At 39.1% G+C, this 22,945-nt stretch overlaps 1 protein-coding gene across 2 annotated transcripts in view; it reads left to right on the forward strand.

The window, feature by feature from the left end:
• NAALADL2 (N-acetylated alpha-linked acidic dipeptidase like 2) overlaps positions 1 to 22,945 on the forward strand; it is a 1,599,429-nt gene that overhangs the window by 75,722 nt on the left and 1,500,762 nt on the right. Inside the window, exon 1 of one of the 2 annotated variants that reach the window (XM_081570964.1) lies at positions 1,590 to 1,621. The exons of the other annotated variant lie outside the window; for it this stretch is intronic. The gene's annotated coding sequence lies outside the window, so the exon portion shown is untranslated. Of the gene's footprint in view, positions 1 to 1,589; positions 1,622 to 22,945 lie in introns of those variants that run through there. 2 annotated transcript variants of the gene reach the window in all.

The raw sequence follows: 22,945 nt of genomic DNA on the forward strand, positions 1-22,945 counted from the left end.
TTTGGTGCCTACAGTAATTAGGGAGTAGAACTGCTTCTGATTTGTATTTGATCCTTTCACAGCAGTTCTACTATTGTTTTCTTGTTTGTGTAAAACAACTACTGATTTCACATCTGTTAATTTATCCTTGCTCTCATTAAAACTTCAACCCAAAAATCTTCTTCAAAAAGTTTGACCCTCCTTACAGAGGCCTAGCTAAAATTCCTTCCATTTTCTAGTATTAATTAAAACCACTTTTCCTCTAGGTAGTTCCGCTGCACAAAAATAATATAACAAAAGTAGATAGAAACACAGTGAAAGCAGAAACAAAGAGGAGGGAGAATGAAAGTGTGAGAAATGGTTACTTGTTTTGGAATCTTTAACTGTATGCTCATCATGGGTGGATACTCATACATTAAGTTACTAGTTTGGCTCTTATTTTCAAGTTCCCTCCTCAAATTTTTATTCAAATTCCTTTCTTCCAAAATTGACAGTACAGAGGGAACATCATAGAGTTATTAAAACTAAGCAGAATGCATCCATCTGGCATGTCTTTCAGGAATCCAGCCCACTATTTTTTTCTATGGTTTGATGACTCAACCCCCTAAGATGCAGCACGGGAAGAATTTCCTCATTTTGCAGAGCTGCCAAATCTCATTCATTGGAGCAAAGCCTCCCCATTTGGGGCTCATTTTAAACAGCTGTTTATCTCTTTAAAGTTTTTTTAAAAAAATCTCCCTCAGTAGAGAGAGTTTATCATGATTTTCTATATAGCGATAAACATGCCCCTCCTCCTATGAAGCTTCAGCTTTCCGGTCACCAAGCCTAGTTTCTTTTTGCTTCCCTCTTTCCCCTTTTCCCTCTCCCATCTCAGCTACCTCTGTTGTTCTCATCTGATTCTTAGAGGTTCCAGTTTCTTTTCTTCCATTGAGACATTTGTCTCATTTATAATTCTTGAAAAAATTTTTTTCTGCCTTCCTTTCAAAGCTGTTCATCTAAGATCTCTTTTCACTTATCCCCCCTTTTATTTTTAAAGCATAATAATTAAGCTTTAGTAAGTGCAAACTGCAAGCTCAACGTCAAGTACCCTCCCAGTATTCTCTCGTGAGGGAGGAGCCCTCATTATCCTGCTCAACAGATGAAAGAAACAAAGGCGCGGACTGGAGGAACTTGCAGAATAAAGCCTTAAAGCTGGATGGGACAAGGCTCAGCGCTCAACCCAGCTAGCTACTTGGGTCCGGAGGCAATGCACTTAAAAGAATAATCTTTAAAAAGCCTTATTAGATACATATTTGTAAAGGACGTGCAAATTATAACAGGATCTCATGTCTTTCCCACCATGGGACAAGTTTTCCAGTTCTGCCTATTAAAAAGAAACAACAAAAAAAGCTTTCTCTTCTTGAGCCTGTCGCCATTTAACACCGCTACTCGAGGCCCCCTTCCCACTTCGCTCGGCAAACGTGTCTTTTATTATGACTCAGCCCAGCTCGCTCCTTGCCAAGCGGCTGACGCTCGCGGCGGAGGCGCCGGGGCCACCGCTCGGGGGCGAGGGCTCGAGCGCTCCTCCCGCTTTACGGCTGCTGAAAACCCGGCCCGCGCCCGGCAGCCGTACCGCAGACGAGTCCGCGCCCGCGCCGCTCAGGTAATCCGAGTCCTTCTATTTCCAAAGTTTTGCCCCAAGCAGCTCGGCGCTCTGAGGCGGCGCGGCCTCGGCCCAGCCGTCCGGACCTTTCCCCCACTCCCTTCCCGCCCGGACCGGCGCAGCTGAGGCACGGGCCGCACTCCTGCGTGGGTCCCGGCGCGCCGGTCGGGCGTCAAGTCCCGGGCCAGAGGGACGCTCGGGCGGAGGCTGGGTGAGAGCGACTTGGAGGGGCGCCTGGCGGGGCACCTGGCTTTGGCCGCCCTCGGGCACACGCCTCGGAGCAGCCCCGGGCCCCGCCTCGAGGCCCCCGCCCACCTCCCGGAGCCCCGCAGCTCCGGATCACCCATTTCTGACACGTTCACACACGCACGCACGCCCGGCCCCCCGGGGCATCCTAGCGGGACGCAGGTAGAGAAGGCGGCGCTGCGCAGCCTGCTTTAAGGAAGGCTTGCCGGAGGGGTACCGTTGAATGCCTCTCCGGAGGACGCGCACCAGGGCTTGCTGGAGGAAGTTGAGAGAATGTTGAAGCTTGAACAGATTTCTACCCTAGTGTCTAGTTCTTACACTACAGTACCCCCGTGGTCTCATTCTTCTATCCTCTTCATCCTCTAGTCCTTCTCCTGTCTCTTCTTTTTTTGCATACTTACTACTACTACTACTATTATTATTTTCTTCTTTATTGGGTATCTCATCCTGTGGTGTCTTCTTTTGCCCCGCACTGTTAGAATAACAAGTACACATACAGTATCCTTTTCTTTTCCATTGTTCGTAGCAAGGCTTTGCTTACCATGGCTTGTGCATTTGAGGAGCAGAGTATTGGATCCTGGCTGGACTTGTACGTGTGATTAACTTATTGGGCTGTGTCCTATTGCCTCAGTTGGCCATACAGAACAGAGGAGATGAGTTTGTCTGAAACTGACCCTTAGTAATCTAGATGATGGTGTTACTTCTTTTGGTGGGCTACACCTTGACAAATAAGCAGTTATATCAGGAGTTCCTGTAGTATTCACTCCATTCAGTTCAACCCAGTACAGTTCTTTGAATGTTAATCATGGATAGCTGGTGACAGGTTAGGAGAGATCCAGTTCCTGTCCCCCAGAGATTACATATCCAGGAGAAGGGACCATGGTGAGCACTACTATAGGTTAGTGACAAAGTGAATGGGGAAGGAAGGGATTAATGAAAGGGTTGGATTTTAAACTAGTCTTTGATGTTTGAGTTGGATTTCCCCCAGTTTATTTATTTTTCCCTCTAAGAATTCTTAATAGAAAGACGGGATATTTCAACAATATTTTCATCTCAAACTACTCAGATTTTTCTTCTTTGGTAGTAACTTCTGATCTCAGGACTTCTGGGGAATGTAGAAGTAATTCCTCTTCAAAAGGGTGATCTAAAGAACTCCTGGTACCATACAAAGAGTTTTATAGACTACTATAGGACCAATAAGAGTGAAATGATAAAATTATGGCTTACAAAAAGCAGCATCAGATTCACATAGAGAGCACAATATTTGTTTATTCATTTAATCAACAAATGTTTATTATATGCCCAGCATTGTTTTTGGCACTGGAGTAAAGTACTGTTTTCTTGGAATATACATTCTTGTGGAGGGACACATTATGTATAATACATAGAAAAATATGATGCTGTATAGGAGTTCCTTGGACCAGGTTAAATTCCAGACCACCACAATGAAGAGAATATTGCAATGAAGGAAATCACAGAATTTTTTTTGTTTTCCAGTGCATACAAAATTATGTAATGCTATACAGTAGTTTAGTAAGTGTGCAGTAGCATTATATCTTTAAAAAGTATGTACTTTAATTAAAAAATGCCCTATTGCTAAAAAAAGCTAAATATCATCTGACAATGCAGGGTTGCTGCAAACCTTCAATTTTTAAAAAATGCACTCCCTGTGAAGTGCAATAAGGGAAGGACAATAAAACGAGGTATACCTGTACAAAGTGCTATGGAAAACCTAAAGCAAGGAAAGGTATGTGTGCATGTGTTTAGCCATTTAAAATAGCATTTAAAATAGCCTAAGGGAAGGCCCCTGGAGTAAGTGACATTTCAGTAGAACTTGAAGCAGATGAGGGAGTGAGCCATGTGATATTTGGGGCATGAGTTTTTCAGGCATAGAGATTAAAAAACGCAGAGGTGCAGCATCTTGGTGTGTTCATGTCTCAGCAAAGAAGCCAGCATGGTGGAGTGGCGTAAAGGAGGACAGTAGGATATGTGGTCTTAAACGAGTTAGAGGTTAGGTAGTACTAATTAGCTATTATAATGACTTTGTTCTTTCCTTGAAGTGATGTGGGAAGCCTTTGGAGTGTTTTGATCAGTACTAAGAGAACTGTTTAATTCAATTACTCTTGCTATTGTGTTGAGAACAGATTAAAGGAAAGCAAGGGCAGAAGTCAGGACACCAGTTGGGCGATTATGATAATCCATGTGATGGATATGGTGGCTTAGACTAGGATGGTATGAAAAGTGATGATGAAAAGTTCATATTCTAGATGTACTTTGATAGTATATTACACAGGATTTGCTGACAGGTTAGATATGGAGTGTGCCAGCAAAAGAAATTAAGAGAGAACTTAATCACCTAAGTAACCAAAAATGTAGAACTTCCATTTACTGAGATGGGGAAGATAGCAGGAGAAAGACATGATGGTGAATATGAATAATTTAGAATTGGACTTGTTAAGTGTTAGATGCATTTTAAATATCCAAGTGGAGATGTCAAGCATGCAGTCTGAAGAATACTGGAGTGGGTAGCCATTCCTTTCTCCAGGATATCTTCCCAACCCAGGGATTGAACTTGGGTTTCCCACATTGTGGGCAGATTCCTTACTGTCTGAACCACCAGGGAAGCCCTAAGAACAGGCTAACATATGCATTTAGGATTCTTCAGCATCCTACATCCAATCCTAAATCCTAAACCCAACAAATTAGGATTGTTCATTATACAACTGATTTTAAAAGCAAAGAGATAGAGTAAATTCATCAAAAGTATATGAGATTAGAAAACTGGAAAGGACCAGGGACTGAGTCTTGGCAGCCTCCAACATTAAGAGATGAGGAGCTACCAGCAGAAGAGTCTGAAAAGGACCTCCATGCTAGGAAAGAGGAAGAGCAGGATAGTATTGGATCATGGAGAGTATTTGGAAGCCAAATGAAGAAAGTGTTTGAAGAAGTAGGGGGATTGTCAAAGATGAGGACTGAGAATTGATTTAGCAAAGGAAATCACTGATGACCTTGATGATACCAGTTTCCATGGAGTGACAGGTGGTGAGGGTTGTTTGGAATGTTTGACAAAGGAGTAGAAGAAGAGAAGTTAAAGAGAGTGATGGTATATATCTTAAAGATTTTTATTGAAAAGGAAGGGAGGGAAGTGGATCATTAGTTGGAGGGCTATGTGATATAAAGAGTTTTAAAGATGTGCAGAACAATAGTATTAATATATTGTTATGCTTAAAAGAAGTAGCCAATAAAGATGGAAAATTGTTGACACAGGGAAGAGAGGGGAGCAGTATTCTTAAGTATGTTTGAGAGGCTGGAACAGGAGAGGTTATCTGTTTCTAGGATTATGGGCTATTTACCTATAGTGATAAGAGAGAAGGAAAGGACTTCCCAGGTGGCACAGTAGTAAAGAATCGGCCTGCCAGTGCAGGAGACGCAAGAGACATGAGTTTGATCCCTGGGTCAGGAAGATCCCCTGGAGTAGGAAATGGCATCCTGCTCCAGTATTCTTGCCTGGAAAATTCCATGGACAGAAGAACCTGGGGGGTACAGTCCATGGGGTTGCAGAGAGTTGGATACCACTGAGCACACACACACACAGAGAAGGAAAACTGTGTGGACACAGATGCAGATGTGTGTGTGTGGGGGGGTAGATTTTCTTGTTGGATTTCTTTTGTTCTCGTTGTGATGAGTGGCAGACAGTGCATAAGAAATTTGTAGGAAACATTATCTATTTTTCTGCATTTGGTCAGGGAAATGACCAAATTTTTGATGAAAAAATACCTTGAGATTCTAAGAATTTCTCAAAGCAAAGAACTTTGTTGTGTTTTGTTGAAGAAAGAAAAGGGAGAATTTCTACCTTGAGTTCTGCTTGGGAGAAGCCTTGGAAGGGAAGTTGAGATTATAAAATAGTAGAGGTGAAGGAGGAAATAAGATAAGCAAGATTATATCATGAAATCTGAGGAAGACTAAAATTACAGAAAACTAGCTAATCTGATCACACGGACCACAGCCTTGTCTATCTCAATGAAACTAAGCCATGCCGTGTGGGGCCACCCAAGACGGATGAGTCATGGTGGAGAGGTCTGACAGAATGTGGTCCACTGGAGAAGGGCATGGCAAACCACTTCAGTATTCTTGCCTTGAGAACACCATGAACAGTATGAAAAGGCAAAAAGATAGGACACTGAAAGATGAACTCCCCAGGTCAGTAGGTGCCCAATATGCTAATGGAGATCAGTGGAGAAATAACTCCAGAAAGAATGATGGGATGGAGCCAAAGCAAAAACGATACCCAACTGTGGATGTGACTGGTGATAGATGCAAAGTCCAATGCTGTAAAGAGCACTATTGCATAGGAACCTGGAATGTTAGGTCCATGAATCAAGGCAAATTGAAAGTGGTCAAACAGGAGATGACAAGAGTGAACGTTGACATTCTAGGAATCAGCGAACTAAGATGGACTGGAATGGGTGAATTTAACTCAGATGACCATTATATCTACTACTGTGGGCAAGAATCCCTTAGAAGAAATGGAGTAGCCATCATGGTCAACAAAAGAGTCCAAAATGCAGTACTTGGATGCAATCTCAAAAATGATAGAATGATCTCTGTTCATTTCCAAGGCAAACCATTCAATATCACGGTAATCCAAGTCTATGCCCCAACCAGTAACGCCAAAGAAGCTGAAGTTGAATGGTTCTATGAAGACCTACAAGACCTTCTAGAACTAACACCCGAAAAAGATGTCCTTTTCATTATAGAGGACTGGAATGCAAAAGTAGGAAGTCAAGAAACACCTGGCGTAACAGGCAAGTTTGGCCTTGGAGTACAGAATGAAGCAGGGCAAAGGCTAATAGAGTTTTGCCACGAGAACGCACTGGTAATAGCAAACACCCTATTCCAACAACACAAGAGAAGACTCTACACGTGGACATCACCAGATGGTCAACACCGAAATCAGATTGATTATATTCTTTGCAGCCAAAGATGGAGAGGCTCTATACAGTCAGCAAAAACAAGACCAGGAGCAGACTGTGGCTCGGATCATGAACTGCTTATTGCCAAATTCAGACTTAAATTGAAGAAGGTAGGGAAAACCACTAGACCATTCAGGTATGACCTAGATCAAATCCCTTATGAGTATACAGTGGAAGTGACAAATAGATTTAAGGGACTAGACCTGATAGACAGAGTGCCTGATGAACTATGGACAGAGGTTCGTGACATTGTACAGGAGACAGGGATCAAGAAAATCCCCATGGAAAAGAAATGCAAAAAAGCAAAATGGCTGTCTGAGGAGACCTTACAGATAGCTGAGAAGAGAAGAGAAGTGAAAAGCAAAGGAGAAAAGGAAAGATATTCCCATCTGAATGCAGAGTTCCAAAGAATAGCAAGGAGAGATAAGAAAGCCTTCCTCTGCGATCAGTGCAAAGAAATAGAGGAAAACAACAAAATGGGAAAGACTAGAGATCTCTTCAAGAAAATTAGAGATACCAAAGGAACATTTCATGCAAACATAGGCTCGATAAAGGACCGAAATGGTATGGACCTAACAGAAGCAGAAGATATTAAGAAGAGGTGGCAAGAACACACAGAAGAACTGTACAAAAAAGATCTTCACGACCCAGATAATCACGATGGTGTGATCACTCAACTAGAGCCAGACATCCTGGAATGTGAAGTCAAGTGGGCCTTAGAAAGCATCAGTATGAACAAAGCTAGTGGAGGTGATGGAATTCCAGTTGAGCTATTTCAAATCCTCAAAGATGATGCTGTGAAAGTGCTGCACTTGATATGCCAGCAAATGTGGAAAACTCAGCAGTGGCCACAGGACTGGAAGAGGTCAGTTTTTGTTCCAATCCCAAAGAAAGGCAATGCCAAAGAATGCTCAAACTACCGCACAATTGCACTCATCTCACATGCTAGTAAAGTAATGCTCAAAATTCTCCAAGCCAGGCTTCAGCAATACGTGAACCGTAAACTTCCAGATGTTCAAGCTGGCTTTAGAAAAGGCAGAGGAACCAGAGATCAAATTGCCAATATCCGCTGGATCATCAAAAAAGCAAGAGCGTTCCAGAAAAACATCCATTTCTGCTTTATTGACTCTGCCAAAGCCTTTGACTGTGTGGGTCACAATAAACTGTGGAAAATTCTGAAAGAGATGGGAATACCAGACCATCTGACCTGTCTCTTGAGAAACCTGTATGCAGGTCAGGAAGTAACAGTTAGAACTGGAAATGGAACAACAGACTGGTTCCAAATAGGAAAAGGAGTACGTCAAGGCTGTATATTGTCACCCTGCTTATTTAACTTATATGCAGAGTACATCATGAGAAACGTTGGGCTGGAAGAAACACAAGCTGGAATCAAGATTGCCGGGAGAAATATCAATAACCTCAGATATGCGGATGACACCACCCTTATGGCAGAAAGTGAAGAAGAACTAAAGAGCCTCTTGAAGGTGAAAGAGGAGAGTGAAAAAGTTGGCTTGAAGCTCAATGTTCAGAAAACTAAGATCATGGCATCTGGTCCCATCATTTCATGGGAAATAGATGGGGAAACAGTGGAAACAGTGTCAGACTTTATTTTTTGGGGCTGCAGAATCACTGCTGATGGTGACTGCAGCCATGAAATTAAAAGACGCTTACTCCTTGGAAGGAAGGTTATGGCCAACCTAGATAGCATATTTAAAAGCAGAGACATTACTTTGCCAACAAAAGTCTGTCTAGTCAAGGCTATGGTTTTTCCAGTGGTCATGTATGGATGTGAGAGTTGGACGGTGAAGAAAGCTGAGCGCCGAAAAATTGATGCTTTTGAACTGTGGTGTTGGAGAAGACTCTTGAGAGTCGTTTGGACTGCAAGAAAATCCAATCAATCCATCCTAAAAGAGATCAGTCCTGGGTGTTCATTGGAAGGTCTGATGTTGAAGCTGAAACTCCAATACTTTGGCCACCTCATGCGAAGGGTTGACTCATTGGAAAAGACCCTAATGCTGGGTAGGATTGCGGGCGGGAGGAGAAGGGGACGACAGAGGATGAGATGGTTGGATGGCATCACCGACTCGATGGACTTGGGTTTGGGTGGACTCTGGGAGTTGGTGATGGACAGAGAGGCCTGGCGTGCTGCAATTCATGGGGTCGCAAAGAGTCAGACACGACTGAGCGACTGAACTGAACTGATGATGAGAGTAAAAATACTGAATCTTAACCTCGAGTGCTGCTGGCTAACTGCAGTAATGTTCTAAGGATATTACTATCATGTTAAACAGATAGTTTACTTTTTAAGTACGAAGTGTGATCTAATAGAGAACAATGTTGTTGCTGGTAATTAATCACATTATGGAGAAGTGGTATTAGACCTAGAAAGAGATGTTTGCTAGAAATAGATTTCAGTTGAATTTTGAAAATGACTGGATTGGCAACATATTGAATGTAAGGAAACGGCATTTTGATAGCATTGCTCATGGATACTGAGCTATTGGACAAGATGGAGAGAATTTTGCAGTTAGAAATAGTACCTTGTTTGAGATGGCTTTCCTTCAGTTATTTAGGGATTATTTATTTATTAAAGCATGATTATAAAATAGGGTATTGTGTGAGGTCTTGGCAAAAGATAGTGATACCAAGATGCAAATGACATGATCCCTGCCTTCAAATTAAAATTTCTAGTAAGGAAGAAAAGAATGTATACAAATATTTGGAGAGAATTGATAAATGCCACATGAAGAGAGCTGAGTGCATTGAGTTTTTAAAAAATTCACTGTGGAAATTATTGAACACTCAAAATTAGAATAGAATAATGAACTCCAGTGTACTCATCAGGTTTCAAAATCTGTCCGTTTTCTGCCAATCTTGTATGTTGTGTAAGAGTAAGCTTCTGTTTGTAGATTGGGATGGAGCGATTTCCCGGAGGTTCTCTTATGTGGATAGGTAGAAAAAACACTGAACTGAGTAAACTGTAGAGTTCTTGCTTCTAGTTCTATACCTGCCAGTGGCTTGCTAAACTGATTTTCTGTTGCTCAGTTGACCTGTCTGCTTTTCACTTTCTCAGTAGAGTGTGGCTGTTATTCTGCATCAGGAGGCTGCAAACACTGGCCCCTGAGTCAAATCCAGCCTTCTCCCTGTTTTCGTGAATAGTAAAGTCTTATAGGAACACAACTATATCCATCAGTTTATTGTCTGTGCCTGCATTTGTCATAGGTTATAGAGTTTTGTGGTTGAGGCAGAGATGGTATAACTAAAGAAGCCTAAAATATTTACTTTGTGGACCTTTAGAAAATGCTTGCTGATTCCTGTTCTACATGATCTCTGATACTACTTTAGCTCCAGTATGTTACTCTATTCGCTGAGTAAAAATTAGTAATAATAGCTATTACTTTTTTTAGCATTTACTAAGAGCCAGCACTGTTGTTTGGTTTGTATTTACTCATTTAATCATCACCAAAACCCTATGAGGTGGGTTCTCTCATTTCTACAAATGAAACTAAGGCCTAAGGTGGGTAGGTTCACTTGCCCAAGGTTGCATAGCAGTTTATAGTGGAGCCAGGCAGTCCTGTTACAGCATCCATATCCTTAATTATAATGCTGCGTTTCTTTTAGATACATAGAAAAATATATATGAAAAGTTTTAGCCAATTAGAGAATGAAAATAAATCAGTGGTTTGCACTTAGGTAAAATTCTGTATTATGATTATAGATGTAAAGGCTTTAAGACACTGACTAATCCTGAATGGATGTTAGGTATAAATGGTGTGTGAAATCCAAATATGCCTGGTTAGAAAATTCTAGTACATCATCATTTTCTCATGAAGCCTTAGTAGATTTCTGAAAACAGAACACTTTCCTTAAAAAGAAAGTAAATATAAAAAGATGTACCAATAGGAGCCTATAATTGTTTCTTCTGACAATATTTACCAGCTTTCAGGAGTCCATGCTTTTAGTATATGATTTGATTAGTCCAAAAGAATAGGAGTCAGGGACCCAGAGTTCTAGACCCAGTTCTGTTGCCAGCTTGATTTTATGTCCTTGTCTTCCCTGGCCTTTGATTTGTTTTAACTGAAAAATGAGCAGGTAGTTTAAGATCATTTGAGGGCTTCCTACAGCACAAAAATATAATGGTGTAACTTTTTACATTGCATATTCAAAGAAATAGATATGATAGCAACTTGGAAGAACTAGGCTCTGTAAAGATAAAAATTTAAGCTCTCCTTTTTTTTTTCTCTCCACCTATGCAAACACATATACACAGATATGTATACACAAAAATAGAAGCATCCACATAAAACTATAAAATCAATGTGATTCATTTTATGTGTGATTTCTAGTCACATTTGATGTGCATGCAGCCATACTCAGATGCTCAGTTGTGTCCAGCTCTGTGATCCCATGAACTGTAGCCCATCAGGCTCCTCTGTCCATTGAATTTTCCAAACAAGAATATTTGAGTGGGTTGCCACTTCCTACTCCAGGTCATCTTCACTACCCAGGGATCGAATCCAAATCTCCTGTGTCTCCTGCATTGGCAGGTAGATTCTTTACCCCTGTACCATTCTTCACCACTGTGAAGCCCCACATTTGATGTGGAACCAGTTAAATTATCTGTCCTATGTTAGTGTATTTTCATATTTGTATAAGAGAATGGATGACTTTTTTCTCCCTTAGCCAAAAACATACAGCTGTATAGAAAGTAAATCTTGATGAATTCCTTGACCTCTCTGATCTGGCAGTGTGCCTCGTGTTTTCTTTAGCAACATTTGATTCATTGCTCAATTTGTTTGCCAGTTAAAAGTAAATAGTATTCTTGATATCAGGGTTGTCTGTTTTCCATTGTTGCATGGAATATTGATGTTAGACAAAATTGTAATTTAATTGTTTTGACATTTTGATCTGAGCAGTTCAGATAAGAAAGATGATTTATCTTTCATAGAAACCTTGTATTTTCAGCTCAGCATAATTTTCCCCAACTACTTGCTTATAAATGTGGTTTCAATTTTTTAAATGTTGGGTTTTACTCATAATGGGAATTTGCTCTCAGTATTAATTGCCAAAGTTTGGCTAGGAGTTTATTACAGATATTTTATGTTTTATATGTTCAGTCATAAAAAACTTTAGAAAAAGTTATGAATCCTTTAAAAACAGATAATGAAAATTCTCTACTCTTTAACTTTTCCATTTTATACATCATATATGAATGCTTTCTATATTATAAAAGGGTTTTGGCTTATTTACAGCCTTCGCATAGAAAATTACTCATGAACTTCTTCAGTTTTAGGGCTTGATTATATTGGTCTAGCCTTATCTGTTGGTAAATTGATAACTGCATAGCCTGTGCTCTCTTAGTTCTGTGTGTTGAGTCCAATTATCATTGGTGATAAAATGATCTCAATATATTCCTAAATATATTTTGGGTCTCCTTATCTTTTTACACTTACTGAAGAAAAAAATGAAACACAAAGCAGAAACACTTTTAAACAAATCATACTCTCTCTGTAAATAGTAATGATGTAAAATTTTTTTTGTTTTCAGCTTAACAGACTACTCAGTAATTTGACATCTTGGGGCATCCTAGTTCTAAGAAGCACTCACAGCGTAGTCAGCTTCCAGAGGGGGCCATTCAGCTTTTCTGAACCAAACCTGAAAACATGTTCCCTGCTAGACTTCAGAACTCTCAGAGAATGCTCAAACCAAAGTAAACACCTTCTGATTGGTGGTGCACTGTACCACTCTTTTTTTTAATTGCTGGTTATAGAAGTCAGTTTGATTTTTAAATTACATTGATGTGATAATAGCATCCTTTATCTGACCTTCAGTGATGTGAATCTGGGAATGACTTGTAGTCTTTGACCCTTTTCCTAAATTTAATCTTGCTAAATTCCCAGAAAACTTTGAAAACCAGGTATTTTCAAGCAAAACAGCTGCTAATTATGCAGGAAGCCTATTCTTGTGTGTGTATGTTTGTGAAAATACCTCAAGTCTTTACTGCTTCTTATTGAGATGAGGAAGTATGTGAATGATGTTTCCCAAGGAGGCTCTGTCTACAGGAGGTACAGGGTTCCTGCTGCTGCTAAGTCGCTTCAGTCGTGTCCGACTCTGTGCGACCCCATAAACGGCAGCCCACCAGGCTCCCCCGTCCCTGGGATTCTCCAGGCAAGAACGCTGGAGTGGGTTGCCATTTCCTTCTCTAATGCATGGAAGTGAAAAGTGAAAGTGAAGTCGCTTAGTCGTGTCTGACTCTTAGCAACCCCATGGACTGCAGCCCACCAGGCTCCTCCGTCCATTGGATTCTCCAGGCAAGAGTACTGGAGTGGGGTGCCATTGCCTTCTCTGACCTGGTTCCTAGGATAAGCCTTTTTCTAGTAAATCACAGCTGAAATCATAGAAGGTTAGCAGTTATCTCTCTTCTAAGAATTTTCCCAAAGATAACCTAATTACCAAGGGTCTCCTGTCTACCTCAGAATAGGCCAGACTAAATGATATGTAAATCACCACCTTGGAGCTGTAAAATAAGATGATGATTCTCCAACTGGGGTACTCTGAGCTATGTTGGAAGGCTCCAGTTCAGTTCGGTCGCTCAGTCGTGTGTGACTCTTTGTGACTCAAGGGACTGCCTCCTTCCAAGGCCTGGTGTGCTGCAGTCCATGGGGTCACAAAGAGTTATCCCTCTTCTAAGAATTTTCCCAAAGACAACCCAGTGACCTAATTAACCCCCATTAGAGACCCTTGGTTTCCTGGTGAAAACCAGAAAGTGGACATTGGTACAACTTGTGTATATAGTTCTGTCATTTTGTCTCATATGTAGATTCATGCAGTTAACACCGCAATCAAGATATAGAACTAATTATCACCACAAAGATTCCTCTTATCAATCAGTTCTGTTCAGTCACTCAGTCATGTCCGACTCTTTGCGACCCCATGGACTGCAGCACGACAGGCTTCCTAGTCCATCACCAACTCCTGGAGCTTACTCAAACTCCTATCTATTGAGTTGGTGATCCCATCCAACCATCTCATCCTCTGTCGTCCCATTCTCCTCCTGCCTTCAATCTTTCCCAGCATCAGGGTCTTTTCAGTGAGTCAGTTCTTGGTATCAGACAGCCAAAGTACTGGAGTTTCAGCTTCAGCATCAGTCCTTCAGTGAATATTCAGGACTGATTTCCCTTAGGATGGACTCGTTGGATCTCCTTGCATTCCTTATCAGTTCAGTTCAGTCGCTCAGTCGTGTGCTACCCCATGGGCTGCAGCACACCAGGCCTCCCTGTCCATCACCAACTCCCGGAGTTCACTCAAACTCATCTCCATTGAGTCGGTGATACCATCCAACCATCTCATCCTCTGTTGCCCCCTTCTCCTTATGCCTTCAATCTTTCCCAGCATCACAGTCTTTTCTAATGAGTCAGTTCTTTGCATCAGATGGCCAAAGTATTGGAGTTTCAGCTTCAGCATCAGTCCTTCAGTGAAGATTCAGGACTGATTTCCTTTAGGATGGACTCGTTGGATCTCCTTGCTGTCCAGGGGACTCTTTAAGAGTCTTCTCCAGCACCACAGTTCAAAAGCATCAATTCTTCAGCGCTCAGCTTTCTTTATAGTCCAACTTTCACATCCATACATGACTACTGGAAAAACCATAGCTTTGACTAGATGAACCTTTGTTGACAAAGTAATATCTCTGCTTTTTAATATGCTGTCTAGGTTGCTCATAACTTTTCTTCCAAGGAGCAAGCATCTTTTAATTTCATGGCTGCAGTCACCATCCCAGTGATTTTGGAGCCCAGGAAAATAAAGTCTGTCACTGTTTCCATTGTTTCCCCATCTATTTGCCGTGAAGTGATGGGACTGAATGCCATGATCTTAGTTTTTTGAATGTTGAGTTTTAAGCCAGCTTTTTCACTCTCCTTTTTCACTTCATCAAGAGGTTCTTTAGTTCTTCTTCACCTTCTGAAGTAAGGATGGTGTCATCTGCATATCTGAGGTTATTGATATTTCTCTCAGCAGTCTTGATTCCAGCTGCCTTTTGGGATGAAACTAAACTTCTGATCCTAGTGAACAAAGCCTGGTATAATCTGGCCTCCATTAAAGACTCCATCCTCATGTCCTGTCCGTTATCCTAAACATACTTTGTGATATAAGTAATCCTTCTGTGCTCTCATCTTTGCACACATATGGACACTCTGCCTGGAATACCTTTCTCCTTTCTCTAAATGACAGGTGCTCACATATCTAGCAATATCTTTTTTTGTAAATATCTGCACCTATTTTCTCCAGAGCCAGTCATTCTCCCTCTACTGTGGTCCTGTATTCCTTGTGTATATGGCTGCCTTTATTAGCACCATTTTTTATTTTTTAAGTATTTTTTTTAAAGTATTTATTTTTCATTGGAGAATAATTGCTTTACAGTGCTGTGTTGGTTTCTGTGATCTATCAGCATGAATAAGCCATAGTTATACATATGTCACCTCCCTCCCATCTCCCACCCCATCCCACCCCTTTAGGTTGTCACAGAGCAGGTTGAGCTCCCTGTGTCATACAACAAATTCCCACTGGCTGTCTATTTTACATATGTTAATGTATATGTTTCAGTCTGCTCTCTCAATTTGTACCATCCTCTCCTTCCCCACTGAATCTACAAGTCTGTTCTCTATGTCTGCATCTCTATTCCTGCCCTCCAAATAGGTTCATCAGTACTCTTTTATAGATTCCATATATATGCATTAACACATGATATTTTTTTTCTCTTTCTGACTTCCTTCACTATGTATAATAGGCTCTAGGTTCATCTACCTCACTAGAACTGACTTAAATTTGTTCTTTTTTACAGCTGAGTAATAGTCCATTGTATATATGTACCACAACTTCTTTATCCATTCATCTGACCATGGACATCTAGATTGTGCCCATGTCCTGGCTGTTGTAAATAATGCCGCTATGAATATTGAGTATTGACACCAGTTTCAGTATATCTTCATCTACCACCCCCATCATGCTTTGCTTGCCACATGGACAAAAACAGTGTCTTTTATTATTTACCTCCTTACTTATCTATCATTATAGTGCCCAGAGTGTGCTATCTGCTTTTGGTTCGGATGATAAAGAATTGGCCTGCAATGTGATTTTGCCTGGGTTTGATTCCTGAGTCAGAAAGATCCCCTGGAGAAGGGAATGGCTACCCATTCCAGTATTCTTGCCTGGAGAATTCCATGGATAGAGAAGTCTGGTGGGTTACAGTCCATGGGGTTGCAAAGAGTCTGACATGACTGAGTGACTACACTTTCACTTTTCAGAGTGTGCTTATTAAACTTACTAAATGAATTTATCTTCATGACAAAAGCTAAGTACCCTATAATGTGCTTTATCATAGCAGCCCAAATCAAAGCTACTCTCAAGTTTCAGCCCCATCCCCCATGTGAAGATGTTCTTCCCCAAACAGATTATAAACTCGTAAGTATCCTCTATCCTGAGCCTTGCTAGACACATAGAGGTTGCCTAATCAGGTGTGTTTGAGCTTCATATTATCGCTTCACTGCCTTTTACTGCTTAAGCAAAGCTGATACACTGAGAAGAAAATAGACTGTTAATAAGTGAGGATTTCTTGACCTGAAACTGAAAAGTGAAAGTGAAAGCGTCTCAGTTGTGTCCCACTCTTTGTGACCCCATGGACTATATAGTCCATGGAATTCGCCAGGCCAGAATTCTGGAGTGGGGTAGCCTTTCCCTTCTCCAGGGGCTCTTCCCAATCCAGGGATTGAACCCAGGTCTTCCACATTGCAGGCGGATTCTTTATCAGCTGAGCCACAAGGGAAGCCCTGAAACTGTCTGGGAGTAGCCAAAAAAGGCCAGGTTTTGCCCTTTTTTGAGATGACAAAGGAGGATAGCACATACAATCTATATGTGTGTGTTTTGGAGGATATGGCTGGGTGGATTGGTGAGTAGGGCAGAAATGAGAAGGGTGATGACTCCTAGGGTCATTCAAGGGAAGTCTGTTTTGAGATAGTCCCCAAAGATACTTGATATAAGTAGATAGGGGAAGTTTGTAAGTAAAGAAGCAAGAAGCTTAAGAGTAAAAAAAAGATGTTCAAGAGTTCTATTAAGCAGGTAGACCTAAACAGGAATGAGGAGGGTTAAAACCGAATTGGAGCTGACCTTTATAAATGGGTCACATGTAGATCTCAGGAATGCCATCTGCTGGGCCCATGCTCAACTTCTGCAGACACTTAATGGCAATAAGTTACACTGCATGCTAGGGATGGCATGGGGAAAAGTAGAAAAATAGAACAATTACATCAGGTTGGCCATGTATTTCCCCCAAGTAAATATGAATATGCGGTCTGAAACAGATGGTGGACAGATATGGGAAATCAGGGGTTTTTATAATGATAACAGATAACTGTAGGCCATTTGGGCTTAGAATTCAGTTCAGTTAGTTAAATTCATTAAACACTGAAAACTATTCTTTGCTGAGAAAAAAACAGAATACCCTGATATGACTTTCACAGAGGTTTTATGTGCTTGGCGGAATGAGAAAGTAAAATAGTCATTACATGGTAAGATATTATTTTATCTTGTGTATTTTTTTTTAATTCACAAAACTAAGTTTTTATCTGAGACTCTGATTTATATTTTATTACATAGACAAGAGAGATGATGGTTTGATGCTCATATTAGATAGCAGTAGCTTATTACATACATTTAGGGTTTGCTTTTTCAAAAGTTAATTTTGCTACTCTATTTCAGCTCACTCTTTGTTTCTTGTTCTGATATTGAACATGTTGAGTGTGAAAAATGAGGTTGGTAAACTTGAAAAAAAAGTTAGTTTTTTAGAATATTAGCTTTTTGTTATAACAGTCTATGTGTCCTTCATTAAAAGCCATATCTTATCCTTTTTGGAAATATATGACTGATTAAAGTAGGAGTAATAAATAAGCACAATTGTTGGAATACAAAAATTAACACTATTTTACATTTATTTAGTTGTGTTCTCTAGAAAGATTATTCCTATTCTTAGAAATGTAGTTACTTTAAGAGATCATCTAGTTTAGCCCTTTTTATTTATAAAGAAGTAGTAAATGACTTGCTCAGATTCACATCGGTCTGTCTCAGTTGAGATCAACCTGGGACTAGAAATTCATGTTCTGGCTTACAATCCAGGTCTTTCCCACTATCCAAATTCATATATTGGAGTTTAAGACACACACAACACACACACAAATACCCCTTGTAGTAAGTAGTGGCCTTCCTATTTTTTTATTAAAATGTGCATTTGCATTTTCAGTGCGCTTTTATTTATTTTTTTAAGTAATGGAGCTACTAAAAGACTCAGGATTGCTTCCTAATTTACTTAGTATTTTCTTCAAGCCTCTCTGATCTTTTAGGGGGCTGTGAAGATAGAGTACCAACTGACTATTTTTCCAGGGTGGAGGAAAACCTGAGGGAATGGGTAAGAGAGTGAGGGGAGAAGGGTTGGAAGGAGGGATGGTACAGAAGAATAGTTTCCCCTGGTTTTTAGGAAATTTCCATTGGTCTTTCCCAAAATGAGAAAATAAGGGTTAATGATGCAGTGAGTTTTTCCACTCTCGTTTATTATGTACTCATATCTGTCCTACTCTTTCTAATAACATTATTGATAAAAAATTGATAACCCTATATCCTCTCATATATGTATATTTTTGTTTTGTTTTGTTCTGCTTTGTTTTTTAGCTTTATGAGTATGTGAAGTCCGAAAAGTGTAGGAGATGCTCCTCCAGAATCTATAGTGCTGTATAGGGAGAAAATGCCCAGATGAGGCCTCTTGTAATAGAACCACTGGATGATATTTGGGACTAGAAGACAGGGATGAAAGAGGTGATAAGGGACAGGTGTGTTTTAAAGTGAAGGAGATGGAAGATTTGAGGATACTGGGGAAGTTGGGAAAATGAAGATTGTTTCTTTAGTTGGCTTTCTCATGGTCAGAGTTGAATAAGGTTTACGTGGGAAGAACGTGCAGTGGACAGTGACTTGGAAGGATGCTTATTTGGAATTCTTTGTGTCTGCTCTGGATTCATTTGGTACTCTTACCCCAGTTATGGAACCATTGAGTGTTTTACCCTCAAAATGGGAACTTATAAATGCTGACTGTTAAATTGCTTTAGGTTCCTTAAGTGAAGTGTGCCACTCTAAACTTCAAAGACTTTCTTCACTTGGGTACAGCCTTTGAAATGGGGTTCGACTGAAGCTTTACAAAGTGGCAGTAGAGCTCTTAATGACAGAGTCTTGCCTTTTATTCATGTTTCCAACACCACCTGGATGTTGTATCATATGTGCTCTGTAATTATGAAGTGATGTGAAAAAATTATTTAATTTTTTTGGAAAGTTGCCTTAACGTGTTAGTGGAATACTGGCAGCATTACTAGGACTAAAAAAAAAGAAAACTGCTTTCCAGATGATCTGACTTTATAGGAACATAAACTCATGCTGCTAAAGCAAAATGAAAAAAATAAAAAACAAACCCCAAATAATATTCCTTCTCCCTCCACCGATAACATCCATAAATAATTATCCATAATAAGAGGATACGCTAGAGTGCATTAACAGTCAGAGCATCTGGAATCAAACATACAGAATAAAGCATACAAAAAACTAGTTTTGATTTGTTTTCTCCATATCATGTAAGCCCTAAATGTGTTTTCCTCCTGGATCAGGAACAGAAATAATTCAAAGATCAGTTTGTGTTTGGTTGGCTTTTTTGTTCATGTATAGAAGCAGTGTGAGAAAAATGTAAGCATTTAACATTTATTCCTATTTGAAGAAGTTTGGATAAAAAGAGCCAAGTGACATAGATCCCATATGTAAGACTTGTTTACTTATTGTGTTATTTCCTGAGAGCAAAGTACAGGTGAGCCTAGAATGACTTGAGAATTAGGGGCACATATCCTTTCTCCTCATCCCTGCCCTACTCAGTTGAAATTCCACTTTTAACTTTACAGTTAGCCTTTCACGTTATGATACCACTTCCGTGGATCCAACTAACCGAGCATTGTGTAGTACTGTGGTACATATTTATTGAAAATAACCCAGGTATAACTAGACCCACATAGTTTAAACCCATATTGTTCAAGTGTTGTCAACAGTACAACTATTTAAAAATAGAGTATTATTCTGATTTGTTACATTTGTTTTAAATTGACTTTCAGAGAATATTTTCTTTGAAAAACATTTGATTTTTATAAAATTTCTCTAGTGATCAAAATATTACAGAGTCATTGCAGAATATTTAGAAAGCCTAGAAATATATAAACAAAAAGAAAAAAATTACTACCCAGAGATGCCCTGTTAAAATCTCAGCAGTTTTACTTCTGATTTTTTCTATTTTATTTTTTCCTTATATGTTTGAGATCATAACTGATATTTTAACCTTCTGTCTTTTCAACATACCATAGAGTATTTTTTAAAAAATTATTTTAAACTTTATAAGGGTAATTATTGATGATGGAATGGTGCATCATCTGGCTTGGCTGTAATAAACCTATTTCTCTGGACATTTCTATTTCTCTTAGACATTCAAGTTGTTTGCATTAAGTTTTCAATCTTTAAGTTAATGCAGGTTTGTTTTGTTGAGGCTTTTCTCTTCAATTGAGTAAGCTTATTGAAAAGCTTCTGAATTTTAGAAGTAGATTTTCCTTTTCTTCTCCCATCCTGGTGCTAGGGAATTTTCCCTTCTCTATTCTTTGAAATCCTTGTTCTCTGTGACTGGTATGGCAGCTTCAGCTTAGTTGTGATAGATGTATTATGACTGTAAAAGGTAAAGTACTTGTGACTCCTTTTGTTAAAAGTTACCATGAAGTGAATCTTAACAGGAGGTCAACTTGAGGGTCATAAATATACTTTAGAGAATGTATATAAAGATGCTAAATAGTATGGAAGAAATGAAATACTACTCATTCACTGTAGTTTTTTCATCATTTAAGTTTTATCTAGTATGAAACATTTTACCTCAGTTATATGTAAAATGAAGTGTTTTACACCAATACTAATACTGATGGCTGTATGAATTAAATATTGATTTTTTTATGTATAATTTATTTTTTATTGATCAACAGTTTGTACATCAACAGTTTGTCGGTATTATATTATAAACATTCTGTTCATTTATATGGAACCTATCTGAGTTTAATACTTATATTCTTTTCAATAAATTTTTCATTTTGTAGGAAAAGATGGATAGTGTTGTGGAAAAAATTACTGAACAAAATGCTTGGTCCTTGGGTTCCTTGATAAGGCTATGTGTACTTTTCTTGGTTTGAGGTTTTTTTATTCGTATTGGAAAAAGCACTACTTTGTGCAAAAGTAAATTGCTCTTCAAAATAATATATATTTCTTTTGAAAACTTTCTTCAACATTCCTTTCCCTGACCTTATGGTAATTAATTTTGAAAATAAGCCTGTGAAATAACATTTTAATTAAATGTTAGCTTTATTTCTGAAATTGTCACAAAATATGGTAATAGACTAGTTTACATTTTTATTTAACAAGATGCCTTTTGATAGTATTACAATTTCTATACCACAATTACCTTATATACTTTAAAGAACTTATAAGACAATAATTGCATGTGATAATTATTGTCCTTCTAATATCTATATGTTAAAATTACTTTAAAGGATAAATAGCTTATCTGGTATTATATTCTATGAATTTCACCTCTCATTAAAAGAATAATTGAAATGGACATAATGAATTGTGTATTCCATAGTTGTGTTGCACTTGAGCAATTTTAGGAATTTATTGTGTAACAAGGCATGGTTTATTCATTCTCACATTTTTATTGTTGAAATACCTTTAATTTTTAATATTCTATTCATTTAATACCATTGTTTTATATGAAAAACAAGAGAAAAATATGTTTGCCAATAGAACTCTGATTTTTGTTTTTAAATATTTTTTCTCTAAATATTTCTTATTAAATGTTGTTTCTTTTTCCCATAAATGAAGGATTGCTATTAGAGCTTTTTGTTTCTGCTGGTGGAAAATTCTTCAGAACTCAACAAAAAGACAGCACTATCTTTCTAAATGGAAGTCAAATCAGAATATGTAACCATTTTGTTTTCACACACCTACTGAAATCAGGAGGAAAATTTCCTGTCTGTATGATTTTGGGGGTTATTTTAATTATGGAACAGTTCTTAAAATATTTAACAAATATATTGAGAATACCACAGACTTAAAAGAATATTTTTTAGGGACAAAAAAATATGAAAGTACTATGAAAACCAACGAAAAATTGCTAAGATGATATGGAAAAATTGTCAGTATTGTAGAAATCTCTAAAATGGCTGGTGCTCTGAAAATTAAAGGTAGGTCTGGTTCAGAATTGACAAGTCTGAAATAGTTTAGAGAATTAAGTCAGTTGTTGGTGGAGAGGTGTCTGTATATGCATCTTTGAATTAGGAGGTAATAGGGCTTGCCAGGTGGTGCTAGTGGTAAAGAACCCGCCTGCCAATGCAGAAGATGTAAGAGATGTGGGTTTGATCCCTGACTGTGGAAGATCCCCTGGAGGAGGGCATGGCAACCCACTCCAGTATTCTTGCCTGGAGAATCCCATGGGGAGAGGAGTCTGGAGGGCTATGGTCCACAGGGTCGCAAAGAGTCGGACACAACTGAAGCGACTTAGCATGCATGCATGCAGCTCTCGTTACACTTCAAATAAAAGTAAGGAAAGGTGAAGAGACCACTCAGAAAAAGTATTAAAACACAACAAAGTTAGTTAAAATAAGTCAATTCATATGACAGAATTAGAGTAGGGAAGGGTCCTATAAAATTGAGGTTTATTTGTTTTCTTTTAAATTGTTTTTTGTCATAGAGGTGCTAGTAGACTCTAGTTTATAAGCATAGTAATTCCTTTATCCTATTTGCTTCAATGTCAGTGTTCTGTCATATTAGAAAGCTACTTGTGAACAGTCTGTATATTTCTGGACTTTAATTAGGCCTGGGAATGTGCAGAGTTTAAAAGTAAAAGGAACTGTTCAGCTTCTGATAACTCGCATACAGTGAATCACCTTTAGACGATGCTGCATAAACCATTGTACAGAGGAGACAGGAAAATATAGTTTTGTTC

This window comes from Giraffa tippelskirchi, chromosome 2 (genome assembly GCF_054371585.1).
Source record: "Giraffa tippelskirchi isolate mGirTip1 chromosome 2, T2T-mGirTip1v1.2.pri, whole genome shotgun sequence".
Taxonomy (NCBI): domain Eukaryota; kingdom Metazoa; phylum Chordata; class Mammalia; order Artiodactyla; family Giraffidae; genus Giraffa; species Giraffa tippelskirchi.